At 43.9% G+C, this 16,946-nt stretch overlaps 1 protein-coding gene across 4 annotated transcripts in view; it reads left to right on the top strand.

Annotated features, from left to right (window-relative positions):
* LOC134343578 (guanine nucleotide-binding protein G(T) subunit gamma-T1-like) overlaps positions 1-16,946 on the top strand; it is a 93,328-nt gene that overhangs the window by 49,251 nt on the left and 27,131 nt on the right. The gene's annotated exons all lie outside the window — the stretch shown is intronic.

Below are 16,946 nucleotides of genomic sequence, written 5' to 3'. Positions count from 1 at the left end.
GGACATGAGGGCTGTTTTTGTAGTGCTTGTAAGGAATTCCATTTGGACCTGGCACTGACGCTGACCTTGCCTTTTTGATGACTTCTCTGACTTCACTTAGGGGGGGTGAGGAGTCAAAGTGAACGGCTGGAGAAGCAGAACATGGAACATGCCCTGGTGGTCCAGCGAAGTTTCCCTTGCTGGATCACTGTACTGGCCCCTGATGTACTGCTCTAGCTCCTCTCTGGTGGGTTCCAAATTCTTGCTGTTTTTATCCTCCCAACTATGTCAGGCATATTTGAAACAATACTTGAAGAAGCTGGCTCTCTCTCCCTCCTCTCTCCTGCACTGACAAATGAGCTCTGCCCTTGACAGCCTAGTCAGCTTCATTCCACAACAGCTTCAAGCCCACCTTATCCTCCTAGGTTGCTTTCTTCCAGTTCTCTCACACCTGATGATACCTTCATACTAGCTGATCTATGTCCTTCTCCCTTCTTCCCTTTTCTCTTGGATATCAACTCACTTGACGTCACCTTTCTCTACACACCTCGTAGAGCAAGTCTCCATATCGGTTAAGCTGGTCTTACAGTCGACCATGCAGCACATGCTCTAGGATCGCGCTGAGATCCATATCCAGCCTCTACCACTTGGCCACTTGATCTTGTGCCTCCTTCACTTTGCAGTGTGGTTCCACAGATGGGGAGATGTCAGGTGTGTTTGTGTGCTCACACACAGGAGGTGGGGGTGGGAGGGGTAGTTACCATCTTTAGGCTTTCTTCCCCAACCAACAAATCACCTTCATCAGTGATGTGTCCTTCGGCTCTGTGGTTTTCCACCTGGCTTTTGGTCCCTCTTGTTGGTTCTGCCGCAGCTGTGCAAGGTTGCTGTTGGTTCTTCTCGCTGCACTTCATTCTTCCCTGAAGGATTCGTAGCCCCTGGTGTGTCATCACATTCTCCCATCCACACCTACACTTCTATAAGCCCATACGACATAGGGGCAGAATTAGGCCATTTGGCCCATCAAATCTGCTCCACCATTCAATCATGGCTGATCCTTTTTTTTTTACCCGCCACAGCCCCACTACCTGGCCTTCTCCCTGTAACTTTTGATGCCATGTCCAATCAAGAACCTATCAAGCTCTGGCTTAAATACAACCAACAACCTGGCCTCTACAGCCGTCTGAGGTAATAAATTCTACAAATTCACCACCCACTTGCTAAAGAAATTTTTCCACATCTCTGGTTGAAATGGACACCCCTCTATCCTGAGGCTGTGCCCTCTTGTCCTAGACTTCCCTGCCATGGGAAACATCCTTTCCACATCTACTCTGTCGAGGCCTTTCAACATTTGAAAGGTTTCAATGAGATACACCTCCATCCTTCTAAATTCCAGTGAGTACAGACCCAGAGCCATCAAATTTCCTTGTATGATAACCCTTTCATTCCTGGAATCATCCTTGTGAACCTCTTCTGAACCCTCTCCAATGCCACCACATCTTTTCTTAGATAAGGAGCCCAAAACTGCTCCGAGGTGAGATCACACCAGTTCCTTTTAAAGCCTCAGCATCACATCCCTTCTCTTTTATTCTAGACCTCTTGAAATGAATGCTAACATTGCATTTGCCTTCCTCACCACAGACTCTAACTGCAAGTTAACCTTTAGGGTGTTCTGCACAAGGACTCCCAAGTCCTTTTGCATCTCAGATTTTTGGATTTTCTCCTCATTTAGAAAATAGTCTTAACATTTATTTCTTCTACCAAAGTGCATGGCCATGCATTTTCCAACATTGTATTTCATTTGCCACTTTCTTGCCCATTCTCCTGCTCTGCCTAAGTCCTTCTGCAGCCTGCCTGTTTCCACAATGCTACCTGCCTCTCCACCAATCTTCATATCATCTGCAAACTTGGCAACAAACCCATCTACTCCATCATCTAAATCATTGATATGCAACATAAAAATAAACAGTCCTAACAATGACCCCTGCGGAACACCACTAGTCATTGGCAGCCAACCAGAAAAGGATCCCTTTATTCCGACTCTCTGCCTTCTACCAATCAGCCAATGGTCTAACCATGCCATTAACTTTCCTGTAATACCATGAGCTCTTAACTTGTGTGACACCTTGTCAAAGGCCTCTGAAAATCCAAGTATACGTTTGTACAATATCCATTGCATCCCCTTTATGTATCCTACTTGTAATCTCCTCAAAGAATTCCAACAGATTCATCAGGCAAGACTTTCGCTTGAGGAAACCATGCTGACTTTTCCTATCTTGTCCTGTGTCACCAAGTCCTCCGTAACCTCATCCTTATCAATTGACTCCAAACCTCTTCCAAACCACTGAGGTCAGGCAAATAAGTCTGTAATTTCCTTCCTGCTGCTTTCCTCCTTTCTTAAAGAGTGGAGTGACATTTGCAATTTCCAGTCCTCTGGCACCATGCCAGAGTCCAATGAATTTTGAAAGATCATTATTAATGCCCCCATAATATCTACTGCTATCTCCTTCAGAACCCTGAGGTGCATTTCATCTGGACGAGGTGACTTATGTACCCTTGGGTCTTTCAGTTTTTTGAGCACCATCTCCCTTGTAATAGTAACTGCACTCACTTCCCTTCCCTTGCACCCTTCAACATCCGGTACACAGCGAGTGTCTTCCATAGTGAAGACTGATATAAAATGCTCATTTATTTCATCTGTCATCTCCTTGTTCCACATTATTATTTCTCTGGCCTCATTTTCTAGCAGTCCTATATCCACTCTCATCTCTCTTTTGTTTTTTACACATTTGAAAAAGCTTTTTCTGTACTATCCACATTGATATTGCTTGCTAGCTTGCTTTCGTATTTCATCTTTTTCCTCCTGATGATTCATTTTAGTTGCTCTCTGTAGGTTTTTAAAAGTTTCCCAATCTTCTGTCGTACCACTCATTTTTGCTTTGTTGTATGCACCCTCTTTTGCTTTCACATTAGCTTCGGCTTCCCTTGTCAGCCATGGTTGTTACTATTTTGCTGTATGTGTAATTCTTTGCTTTTGGAATACATCTATATTGCACATTCATCATTGTTCCCAGAAACTACTCTGCCGTCATCCCTGCCAGTATCTCCTTTTAATTTACTTTGTCCAACTCCTTTCTCATAGCACTGTAATTTCCTTTACTCCACTGAGATACTGCTATATCAGACTTTTTGGCACGCCTTTTCTATCTCCTGTTGTAATCTGTGGTCCACATCCCACCTACTATATTGGAAGGCCTCTATATAACTGCTATCAGGGTCTTTTTACCCTTGCAGTTTCTTAACTCAACCCACAAGGATTCAACACCTTCTGATCCTATGTGACATCTTTCTACTGGTTTGATGCCATTCTTTACCAGCAGAGCCATGCCACCTCCTCTGCTTACCTTTCTATCCCTCCAATAGAACCATAGAAACCATAGAAACTACAGCACAGAAACAGGCCCTTTGGCCCTTCTTGGCTGTGCCGAACCATTTTGTGCCTAGTCCCACTGACCTGCACACGGACCATACCCCTCCATACACCTCCCATCCATGTATCTGTCCAATTTATTCGTAAATGTTAAAAAAGAACCCGCATTTACCACCTCATCTAGCAGCTCATTCCATACTCCCACCACTCTCTGTGTGAAGAAGCCCCCCCTAATGTTCCCTTTAAACTTTTCCCCCCTCACCCTTAACCCATGTCCTCTGGTTTTTTTCTCCCCTTGCCTCAGTGGAAAAAGTCTACTTGCATTCACTCTATCAATACCCATCATAATTTTATATACCTCTATCAAATCTCCCCTCATTCTTCTACACTCCAGGGAATAAAGTCCTAACCTATTTAACCTTTCTCTGTAACTGAGTTTCTCAAGTCCCGGAAACATCCTTGTAAACATTCTCTGCACTCTTTCAACCTTATTTATATCCTTCCTGTAATTTGGTGACCAAAACTGAACACAATACTCCAGATTCGGCCTCACCAATGCCTTATACAACCTCATCATAACATTTCAGCTCTTATACTCAATACTTTGATTAATAAAGGCCAATGTACCAAAAGCTCTCTTTACGACCCTATCTACCTGTGACGACACTTTTAGGGAATTTTGTATCTGTATTCCCAGATCCCTCTGTTCCACTGCACTCCTCAGTGCCTTACCATTAACCCTGTATGTTCTACGTTGGTTTGTCCTTCCAACGTGCAATACCTCACACTTGTCAGTATTAAAGTCCATCTGCCATTTTTCAGCCCATTTTTCCAGCTGGTCCAAGTCCCTCTGCAGGCTCTGAAAACCTTCCTCACTGTCTACTACACCTCCAATCTTTGTATCATCAGCAAACTTGCTGATCCAATTTACCACATTATCATCCAGATCATTGATATAGATGACAAATAACAATGGACCCAGCACTGATCCCTGTGGCACACCACTAGTCACAGGCCTCCACTCAGAGAAGCAATTCTCTACCACCACTCTCTGGCTTCTTCCATCAAGCCAATGTCTAATCCAATTTACCACCTCTCCATGTATACCTAGCGAATGAATTTTCCTAACTAACCTCCCATGCGGGACCTTGTCAAAGGCCTTACTGAAGTCCATATAGACAATATCCACTGCCTTCCCTTCATCCACTTTCCTGGTAACCTCCTCGAAAAACTCCAACAGATTGATCAAACATGACCTACCACGCACAAAGCCATGTTGACTTTCCCTAATAAGCCCCTGTCTATCCAAATGCTTGTAGATTCTGTCTCTTAGTACTCCCTCCAATAACTTACCTACTACTGACGTTAAACTCACTGGCCAATAATTTCCCAGATTACAATGTGTATCCTTCAATATTCAGCTCCCAACTACAACCATCCTTCAGCTAGGATTCAGTGCTGGCCACAACATCATGCCTGATAATCTGTAAAAGTGCAACAAGATCATCCACCTTATTTCTCATACTCTGCGCATTGAGATATAACACTTTCAGTACTGTGTTTACTACCCTTTTTGATTCTGCATCCTTATTGCACTGATACTCACCCTGCTGGCTGCAATTTAGTCCTATCATTTCCCTGCCCTTCCTGACAGACTGACTGCAAGCTATCTTTGATTTTTTGCCATCTATCCTACCCTGAAACCCCTCACTTCGGTTCCCAGCCCCTTGCCAAATTAGTTTAAACCATCCCCAACAGCTCTAACAACCTGCCCGTGAGAATATTGGTCCCTCTCAGGTTCAGGTGCAACCTGTCACTTGTGAACAGGTCATACCTCCCCGGAAGAAATCTCAATGATCCAAGAACCTGAAGCGCTGCCCCCGCGCCACCTTCTCAGCCACACATTAATATGCCAAATCATCCTGTTTCTACTCTCAGTGGTGCACAGCCCAGGCAGCAATCCAGAAATTACTACCCCGGAGATCCTGATTCTCAGCTTTCTACCTAGGTCTCTAGGACCTCTTCTGAAGGATCTTGTCTATATTCATTCCAGTCATTACCGTGTAATCCAACCTTTTGGGCCCATCTTTCATCCCACCTCTCAGAGGGCCTTCGGGTTGTCTTCGTAGATCACAAATTGAGGCCCTTTGGCTCCCCATGTTGATGGTGACCAGTAGGAATCACCAAAACATGACAAGGAGAATATGAAAACTCCACCAGTCAGCACTGGAGACCAAGATTACATCTGTGTTATTGTAGATGTGAGGCAGCAGCTCCACCAGCTGTGTCACTACACTCTGAGAGATTTATATTTGCACAGTGCTATTCACTTACAAAACTAGTATGATTCACAGCTTTACTTAACCAGCTAACTTTCACATGGAAAATTTCACTGACAGATTGAATGATGTATAGTCAAATAGACTATTTACAGAGAACTGTACTTTCAAAACAGGAGTATTCACAATTCAGAATGTGCCTCACAATGCATCTTTAGCCAATAGGTTATGGAACTCAGTAAATGATTAATACAAATTTAGTGTTGTAAATACAGGAAGCCTGGGATATGGAGATGAATCACAGGAGTTATTGCCAAACTTTCCACAACATTTTCCTGAAGCCAAAGTTGTAATGTGTATTGAAGTGTTGAGAAGAAGAAATTCAGAAGCATAACCAAGAAAATTGCTGCCTGACACATATATTCACACATCACACTGTACATGGAATTCCTTTATTTTGATTTTAGCACATACACAATTTGTAAATAGGACTGCAAGAACTGAAATACAGAATATTCTCCACCATGGCAAGAGTTTAGCAGTAATTATCAGATTTAACTTCTTCTAAAATGATGACAAAAAAATCACACTGCTTCCACATTTCATCATTAAATGCTTCCAATTAAAAGTATGTATGGATTAACATGCAGATTTTCAAAAGAGTAAAATAATTTAAGACAATAATATTGATATTCTGTGAAGTTTTCTCTTTGATGCTCACATCTCCATTCTTTAGCTCTGGTCACAAATGATACTGACTTCTCCGTCCCAACTGTGCCATTTCTGTCACAAGCACAGAAGAGCAGAGGTTAATATCAATGAAATACAATTACATGTTTTAGGAGCAAGTCCTTCTAATACAAGGCCACACTTTGAGAGGAATAAAGAGGACAGATACATTCTAATGAACTGAAATGTCAAGGCAACTGATAGAGCTTGCCTGGTTGACACAGAAACTGAGAAAAAGGCTAGACACATTTTGTGGGAAAAATTAGTAAGTAAGATTTACATCAAAAAATTCCTCCATTTTAAATGTGTGCACTTTTCGTTTTACTAGCAGAACACTCACTTAACCTGTCAGATTCTACTGCAAACAATATCATTCAAGGATTATTTTTAAAATACCCGTCTCCTTTATAATGAATAATCTGAGATGTTTGGATATAGGTTGTAAGGCCTATAGAAGACAACCTTGTATAGATGTGTGCTAGAGGGTATATTGACTGGTTACATCACAGCCTGGTAAGGAAATACCAATGCCCTTGAACAGAAATTCCTACAAAAACTAATGGATATGGCCTAGTCCTTCACATGTGAAGCCCTCCCCAACATTGAGCACATCTACAAGGACGGCTGTCACAGGAAAGCAGCATGCATCATTGAGGACCCCACCATCCAGTCCACACTCTTCTCTCGCTGCAGCTCTAAGGAAGAAGGTACAAGAGCCTCAGGGCTCACACCACCAGGTTCAGGAAGCGTTACTACCCTTCAACCATCAGGCTCTTGAACATAAGGGATAACTTCACATGCACTGAAATGTTCCCACAACCAATGACTCATCATCTCAGGTTCTCGAAATTTATTGTCTATTTATTGCTTTTGTTTTGCAATTGCACAGTTTTTTGTCACCTGCACTATGGTTGAATACAGCCAGTCAATATATTCGCCACTACTCATCTATAGAAGTATGTTAAAGTTTTAGATGTCATGCCAATTCTCCACAAACTCCTAAGGAAGTAGATGCACTGCTGTGCTTTCTTCAATATTGCACTTGCATGTTGGGCCCAGTACTGGTCCCATGAAATAATAACACCTAGGAATTTATAGTTGATAACCTCTCCACCTCCAATCCTCCAATGAGGACTAGCTCATGAACCTCTTGCTTCCTTCCCCTAAAGTCTATATTCAGCTCCTTGGTTTTGCTAGTTTCTTGTTATGACACTACTTAGTCAGAAGTACAATTTCCCTCCTATCACTACCTACGATTCAGCCTATGACAAATGGTGCTATCAGCAAACTTTAATGTGATGTTAAAGCTGTGCTTAGCCACACAGCAAGTGTAAGGTGAGTAGAGCAGAGGGCTAAGCACACAGCCTTGTGGTGCATATTTGTAGATGGAGTTGTGGTTACCTATTCAAGCTGACGGGTCTGCAAGTGTGGAATTCCGGATCCAATTGCACAAGGAGGTATTGGGCTCTTGATATTTACTAATTGCTTATTTATCACCTATCTACCTATCAATTTATAGACACAGACACACACACAGTTTGTATGTCCTATTGGGAGAGGTCTTTCATTGATTGTATTGTGTTTTCTGCACTTACTATGAATGGCTGCAAGAAGGTGAATGTGTGGGTTGTATATGACAACATACATGAACTTTAATAATACTTTGAATTTTGAGTTTGAAACTGTTCACAAGCCCAAAAGTGGAGACATGTTGATTTACCTCTAGATTTAAGATATAAAAGATAACAACAGTGTGTTACATGACACTCCCAACTGTGCCCGCTTCCGGGATTGAGATGCTCTTCCTCTCCAGAGTGTGGATAACTGGCCTGGCCCCTTTAAGGGTTCAGGATGGTCCCGCTAATTGGCAGTCATGTTTTGGGCACCAAGAATCAAGTATTTAAGAAGCACCTGAACTGAGGTTCGATGCTCAATTTTAAGCCTAACAAAAGACAGCGTCCGGCATTTTGTTTTTGCTCAGCTCTCGTTCCAGCTTTATACTGTTTGTCGATTCCAGCCTCGGATACTCCAGCATTTGGGTCCAAACCATCATCGTCAAATTCCCTCATCACAGTACAACTGAGCCAACACGGATCCAGTGGGACATCAGATTCTCTTGACCACCGTGGCCAGCCACAGTGAGAGGATTTCCAGACAGAACCTGGCAATACATGATCTCCAGGCTGCCGTGTACCAGCTAATTGCAAGGAGGATGCCAGAGTCACTCGGGTGAGGCTGGCGGTCGCTCTGTGGAGCGAGTACATCTTCTGACCCTGGAGAGATCTGACGGAGACCTGGGTTTTTGCCAGTTTCCTCACTCCATGCTCATTGGTGTTTGTGCAACCGTCCCAGTTCCCTTCGGAATGCGGAAAAGTGGTCTTCATAATCTCTCTCCTCACAGAGAGTCCTTGCCTGGGCCACTACCCATTGGGAATGAAAGTTGGAGATTTGTGCTGATTCAGAGGAATTCATGGCCACCATGGGAAAGGCATTTTATCATCCTGCCGGTGCAAACAGAGCCTTGGATGTTCTGATGAAGCTGCTTCAGGGAAGTCAGCCAGCGACCAACTATGCTATTGAGTTCCAAACTTTGGTGCAACAGAGTTGTTGGAACAGAGAAGCCTTGGCCACTCTGTACTGCCAACCGCCGGGACAAACTAAAGGATGCCCTCATCTTGGGAGAGCTAACAGGGGACTCAGAAGTCCTTAATGACCAGTCCATCCACGTTGACAATAATCTGGCAGAGCACACGAGAGACTACATTACGAGGCCAAAGAAGGCTAGCCTGACCCCGGCCTCAATTGATTGCAGATTCCCCACCCCCAATTTTGGACCACGACAGGCCCGTCTCCGACTCAGGACTCTGTCGAGCCATGCAGCTCTGTTACATGAGGCTCTCCGCTGATGGGGGCGGGGGGGGGCAGGGTTCCTGGCATCAGAATTAAGGCTGCTGCCACTACCGCGGGGAAGCAGGTCACCTGCAGGTTGAATATCCAAAGCTGCAGTCACCTGGAGGACTGCGAAGACCATCCAGTATTGGGAGGACTATGATAGTACTCCCAATCCCATGGATTCTGGTTTTGTGCTGAAGATGGAGTTCACCTGGGGTAAGAACTTGAGGAAGTTGAAGGCTTTTGTGGACCCTGGGGCAGTCAGGTAGTTTCCTGGATTTAAGAACTGCCTATCAGTTTGACATACTGCTGCAAGAGTTGATCAAGTCCATGATGCGACTGTCTTGGATGGCTGCCTGCGTGGTTCTAGGCAGAACCAGCAACAGACTGTCATCTTGAAGTTGAGGAATGGGATCACATGGAAGACATTACTTTCTACATCATTGACTCACCGCTCATACCCCTGATCCTCCGGCACACTTGGCTGTCCCAGCATAATGTTGAAAGGCATGGACAGAGTGGATGTGGCGAAGTTTTCTTCCCATGATAGGGGAGTCTAGCATGAGAGGGCATGACTTAAGGATTGAAGGGGGCCCATTCAGAACAGAAATGCAAAGAAATTTTTTTAGCCAGAGGGTGGTGAATCTATGGAATTTGTTGCCACGGGCAGCAGTGGAGGCCAAGTCATTGGGTGTACTTAAGGCAGAGATTGATAGTTATCTGAGTAGCCAGGGCATCAAAGGTTATAGTGAGAAGGCGGGGGAGTGGGACTAAATGGGAGAATGGATCAGCGCATGATAAAATGGTGGAGCAGACTCAATGGGCCGAATGGCCAGCTTCTGCTACTTTGTCTTATGGTCTAACTCGCCCGTGGACTAGAAGGAAGGGAGAATCATCGCTTGCTCCAATTTTTGTAAGAGGGCACGTTTGCGGCATTGTGTTCCAACCATCAGATTCTCCCAAGACCAACGAACAGCAAGGGGACTGACATCAGGTTGGGGTAACCTGAAGCCTGAGGAATCCAGCCACCATGTCCCAACTAAAGGGAAGACTCCGTTCCTGGGGGCGCAAGGACAAGCTGCAATACCTCATTGCCAGTGCCTGAGGATATGACAAATTCTAGTGAACCTAGGGTGGCGACTCTGAGGTCAGTCGGTCGAACCATCCCTGCCACCCAAGAAGCCTCAGGAGCCTTCCTTGAAGGAGGGTTCAGAAGAATTTGCACACTCAGGCTGGTCAAAGTTCCTTCCAGGTACAAGGACTTTGAAGATGTATTCAGCAAGGGAAATGCCTCTACTCTTCCACATCTGGTTAAGAAAAACAAAAGGAGGTGCATAGCAGGTACAGGCCGGTAGGAACAAATAAGGTACTTGAGGAGATAAGGAATGCAAGAGAAAGCTTGAAGAAAGAAATCTAGAGGGTTAAAAGAAAGTATGAGCTTGCTCTAGGAGACAAGATGAAGGAGAATCCCAAGGGATTCTACAGGTATGTGAAGAGCTAAAGGATTGCAAGGGACAAAGTTGGTCCTCTGGAACATCAGAATGGTAATCTATGCATGGAGTCAAAAGAGATGGAGATCTTAAAATGATTTTTTGCATCTCAAGATTACAGAGGAAGAGGTGTTTGCTCTTGAGGCAAATTAGGGTGGATAAATCCCCAGGGCCAGACAAGGTGTTCCCTCGGATGCTGTGTGGCAAACAAGAAAAGAAATTTCAGTGGCCTTAACAGAGATACTTAAATCATGCTTAGCAACAGGTGACGTGCCGGTGGATTGGAGAATGGCTAATGTTGTTTTGCTATTTAAGAAAGGCTCTAAAAATAAACCAGGAAATTATACGTCAGGCTCACCAGCCTCAGTAGTGGGAAAGTTATTGTCATTTCGACCATAAGCTGCTGGTACAGTACACAGTAAAAACAAAACAATGTTCCTCCAGGACCCTGGTGCTACATGAAACAACACAAAACTACACTGGACTATGTGAGACAACACAAGGCTACACTAGACTAGGTAAAACAACATAAAAACTGCACTGGACTACAGACCTCAGACCTTCACAGGACTACATAAAGTGCACAAAACAGTGCAAGGCAGTACAATAATTAATAAATGACAATAGGCACAGAAGAGGACAAATTACATTATAATAATAGATTATGTATATGTCAGTCTAGACTTTTGAGTATTGAGGAGTCTGATGGCTTGGGGGAAGAAATTGTTGCACAGTCTGGTTGTGACAGCCTGAATGCTTCGGTACCTTTTGCCAGATGGCAGGAGGGAGAAGAGTTTGTGTGAGGGGTGCGTCGGGTCCTTCACAATACTGTTAGCTTTGTGGATGCAGCATGTTCTAAGGAATATTTAAGTATTTGGATAGATTCGGACTTACTAGGGATAGTCAGCATGGCTTTGTGCATGGTAGGTCATGCCTAACCAATCTTATAGATTTTTGAGGAAGTTACCAGGAAAGTTAATGAAGCAAGGGAATGGATATTGTCTACATGGACTTTGACAAGGTCCCCAATGGATGGTTGGTCAGGAAGAATCAGTCACTTGGCATTCTAGATGTGGTAGTAAATTGGGTTAGACATCGGCTTTGCAGGAGAACCCAAAATTGGCAGTAGATTGTTGTCCCTCTGTCTGTAGACGTGTGACCAATGGAGTGTTGCAGGGATTGGAGGAGATATACATGAGGATAGTATCAATGATAGAGGAAGGGAAGCTCTGTTCTTTGAAGACGTAGGACATCTCATGTTGCTTCAATTAGATTTGAAAAGTTTGTGTGTTTGAGTATATGGTTAAACATCAACAAAATTTGTGATTTCCCCCCCCCCCCACCACCACCACCCAGTTTTGCCAGCTACCAAGAACATTGTTGAGAAGGTCTATGCATTATACCACCTAGTCATAGTCATAGTCATACTTTATTGATCCTGGAGGAAATTGGTTTTTGTTACAGTTGCACCATAAATAATTAAATAGTAATAAAACCATAAATAGTTAAATAGTAATATGTAAATTATGCCAGGAAATAAGTCCAGGACCAGCCTATTGGCTCAGGGTGTCTGACCCTCCAAAGGAGGAGTTGTAAAGTTTGATGGCCACAGGCAGGAATGACTTCCTATGACGCTCTGTGTTGCATCTCGGTGGAATGAGTCTCTGGCTGAATGTACTCCTGTGCCCAACCAGTACATTATGTAGTGGATGGGAGACATTGTCCAAGATGGCATGCAACTTGGACAGCATCCTCTCTTCAGACACCACCATCAGAGAGTCTAGTTCCATCCCCACAACATCACTGGCCTTACGAATGAGTTTGTTGATTCTGTTGATGTCTGCTACCCTCAGCCTGCTGCCCCAGCACACAACAGCAAACATGATCGCACTGGCCACCACAGACTCGTAGAACATCCTCAGCATCATCTGGCAGATGTTAAAGGACTTCAGTCTTCTCAGGAAATAGAGACAGCTCTGACCCTTCTTGTAGACAGCCTCAGTGTTCTTTGACCAGTCCAGTTTATTGTCAATTTGTATCCCCAGGTATTTGTAATCCTCCACCATGTCCACACTGACCCCCTGGATGGAAACAGGCGTCACCGGTACCTTAAGCTCTCCTCAGGTCTACAACCAGCTCCTTAGTCTTTTTCACATTAAGCTGCAGATAATTCTGCTCACACCATGTGACAAAGTTTCCTACCGTAGCCTTGTACTCAGCCTCATCTCCCTTGCTGATGCATCCAACTATGGCAGAGTCATCAGAAAACTTCTGAAGATGGCAAGACTCTGTGCAGTAGTTGAAGTCCGAGGTGTAAATGGTGAAGAGAAAGGGAGACAAGACAGAAGTTCAAGGACACTGAGGATGTCTACAAGAAGGGGCAGAGCTGTCTCTATTTCCTGATGCTCATTATGGTCAAGTCCACACTCCAGGTGCAGACAACCAGCAAGGTATGTTATGTACACACACAGACCTGGAGGAACTCAGCAGGTCAGGAAGCATCTATGGATACGAATTAACAGTCAGCATTTTGGGCCAAAACCCTTTTTCAGGACTGAAAAGGAAGGGGTAAGATGTCACGATCAAAATGTGGGGGAAGTGGAAGGAGAATAGCTACAGGGTGAAAGGTGAAGCCAGGTGGGTTGGAAAGGTGAAAGGCTGGAGAAGAAAGAATCTGATTTGAGAGGAAGGTGGACAATAGAGAAGGGGAAGGAGGAGGGACTCGAGGGGAGGTGATAGGCAAGTGAGAAAAGGCAAGAGGCCAGAATGGGGAGTGGAAGAAGAGGGGAGGGAAAGAGTAAAATTTTTTTTTTAAAAAACAGAAGGAGAAATCGATATTAGTGCATCAGGTTGGATGCTACCCAAATGGAATACAAATTGTTGCTCCTCCACCCTGAGGGTGGTGTCATCTTGGTACAAGAGGAGGCCATGGACTGACATCTCAGAATCGGAATGGGGATAGGAATTAAAACGTTTGGCCAGCAGGAAGTTCCGCTTTTGGCCGATGAAGCAGAGGTGCCTGGCGAAGCAGTGCCCCAAATTACAACAGGTCTCCCCAGTGTAGAGGGGGACACATGGGGAGCACTGGACACAAGAGACAACCCAAGTAGATTTGCAGGTGAAGTGTTACCTCACTTATAAGGACTGTTCGGGGCCCTGAATGGAAGTGAGGAAGGACGTGAATGGGCAGGTATAGCACTTAGGCCGCTTGCAGGGATAAGTGCTTGGGGGGGGGGGGGGCGGGTGGTTCACAGGGAGAACCAGATCACTGGAGAAGGATTAATGGACAAGGGAATCTCAGAGGGAGTGATCACTATAGAAAGTGGGGTGGGGGGAGAAGTAAAGATGCAAGATATATAGAAGCAGAATTAGGCCAATAGGCCCATCAAGTCTGCTCTGTCATTTCATCATGGCTGATCCAATTTTCCTCACAACATCAATCTGCTGCCTTCTCCCTATATCCCTTCATGTCCTGACCAGTCAGGAATCTATCAATTTCTGTCTTAAATATACATAAAGACTTAGCCTCCATAGCTAACTGTGACAAAGAAATCCACAGATTCATGTCCCTCTGGCTAAAGAAATTACTTCTCTTCTCCATTCTAAAAGGATGCCCCTTTATTCTGATGCTGTGTCCTCTAGTCTTAGACTCTCCCAGCAAAAGAAACATCCTCTCCACATCCACTCTATCAATGAAACCTATAGAATGGTGAAAGGCAATGAGATCAACTCTCATTCTTCAGAATTCTAGTGATTACAGGCCTAGAGCCAACAGATGCTCTTCATATGACAAGTCAGTTAATCCTGGAATCTTTTTCATAAACCTTCTTTGAACCGTCTTCAGTTTCAGCACATCCTTTCTAAAATAAGGGGCCCAAAACTGCTCATAGTACCCCAAGTGAAGCCTCGCCAGTGTTTTATAAAGTTTCAACATCATATCCTTGCTTTTATATTCTAGTCCTCATGAAATGAATGCTAACATTGCATTTGCCTTCCTCACTGCAGACTAAACCTGCAAATTAACCTTTAGGGAATCCTGCACAAGAACTCCCAAATCCCTTTGCATCTCATTTTTTTGTATTTTCTCTCCATTTTTGAAACAGTCAACCCTTTCATTTCTTCTACCAAAGTACATGACCATACACTTCCCAATATGGTATTCCATCTGCCATTTCTTTGCCCATTCTCCTAATCTGTCCAAGTCCTTCTGTAGTCTCTCTACTTCGTCAGAACTACCTGCCCCTCCTCCTACCTTCATATCATCTGCAAGTTTGCAACAAAGCCATCAATTCCATCATCCAAATCATTGAAATATAGTGCAAAAAGAACCAGTGCCAATACACACCCTGTGGAACACAACTAGTCACTGGCAACCACTCAGAAAAGGTTCCCTATATTCCCACACTTTGCCTCCTATCAATCAGCCACTGCTTTATCCAAGCTACAATCTTTCCTGTGTGACAATTTGTCAAAGGCCTTCTGAAAATTCAAGTATAAAACATCAACTGATCTTCTTGTCTATTCTGCTTGTTACTTCTTCAAAGAATTCCAATGGATTTGTTAGGCAAGATTTTTCCTTGAGGAAACCATGCTGACTGCAGCCCACTTTATCATGTGCCTCCAAGTACCCTGAGACCTCATCCTTAAGAATCAACTCCAACATTTTCCCAGCCACTGAGGTCAGACTATCTGGGCCAACAGTTTCCTTTCTTCTGCCTCTCTCCCTTCCTAGAGTGACATTTGCAATATTCCAGTCTTCCAGAACCATTCAAGAATCTAGTGATTCATGAAAGATCATTATTATTGCCTCCACAATCTCTTCAGCCACGTCTTTCAGATCTCTGGGGTGTACACTATCTGGTCCATATAGTGCTTTATATGTTTAGTGGTAGGATCCCTTTGGAGATGGCGGAAATTGTGGAGGATGATGTGTTGGATCAGGAGGCTCATAGGGTGGTAGATAAGGACAAGAGGAACTCTGTCACTGTAAAGGAGGCAGGAAGATGGGGTGAGCACTGAAGCACCAGAAATGGAGGAGATGTGGATGAAGGCAGCATCAATAGTGGAGGAAGGGATGAGACATCTCTGAAGTCCTGGGAAGGAAAGCCACATCCTTGGGACAAATGTGGCACAGGCAAAGGAACTGACAAAGAGAATAGCATTTTCACAGGAGATAGGGTGGGAAGAGATACAGTCAAGATAACCGTGGGAACAGGTAGGTTTAAAAAAAAAGTCAGTTGACAGTTTGTCTCCCGAGATGGAGATTAAGAGGAGGGAGGTGTCAATAATGGACCAAGGGAACGTAAGAAGAGTATGGAAGTTAGAAGCAAAGTTGATAAATTGAAAAGCTCAGTATGGGTGCAGGAAGCACCACCAAGGCAGTTGGTCATGTAGCCGAGAAAGGGTTGGGGAGCATTACCAGGGAAAGCTTGGAACATGGACTCAAGACCTTGGCTTAGGCTTAGAACTCTGGAATGGGTACATTCAATATTACCACATACGGAAGTATTTTAAAACAAGACAGCATTAGCATCGAAATGAGAGAGCTGATGTATGGTGCATAGTGAGAGAATGGGACTTTAAAAATCTGGAGTTATTTAATAAAAACTGAATTTGCAGAAATTATAGCATTGGTTATATAGTCTTTAGGTCATATCATTCAAAATAAGCTATCAAAAGAATAATTTTGTTAAATATTTTAAAATTGAGGGGAAGATAAAATTAGTAAAAATCCTGTTATGTTAAATGTAAAATGATATTGCCTTAGTGTAACTGGAAGTTGAAAAGCACTTGCTGTCTCTCTCAGGTTCTTGGTTGTTCAGAATAACTTTGAAATCATTCCACTGTGCAAGATCCCTTTCCTTCTTAAACGCAAGAGATTCTGCAGATGCTGGAAATCTAGGGCAACGCATGCAAAATGCTGGAGGAACTCACTAGGTCAGGCAGCATCTGTGGAGAGGAATAAATAGTAGAGGTTTCAGACCAAGACCTGACAAAGTGTCTCAGCATGAAAAGTCAACTACTCATTCCTCTTCATAGATGCTGACAGGTGTGTTACTCCTTTTCTCCTTGTCACATTCTCTTTCCTACAACTTGTGAAGATAGGTACTGTTGGAAATGTTTTGCCATTTAAAAATGTTGGCTTAGAAA

The sequence above is a fragment of the Mobula hypostoma genome, chromosome 3 (genome assembly GCF_963921235.1).
Source record: "Mobula hypostoma chromosome 3, sMobHyp1.1, whole genome shotgun sequence".
NCBI lineage: Eukaryota > Metazoa > Chordata > Chondrichthyes > Myliobatiformes > Myliobatidae > Mobula > Mobula hypostoma.
This window is presented reverse-complemented; position numbering and strand designations above follow the sequence as displayed.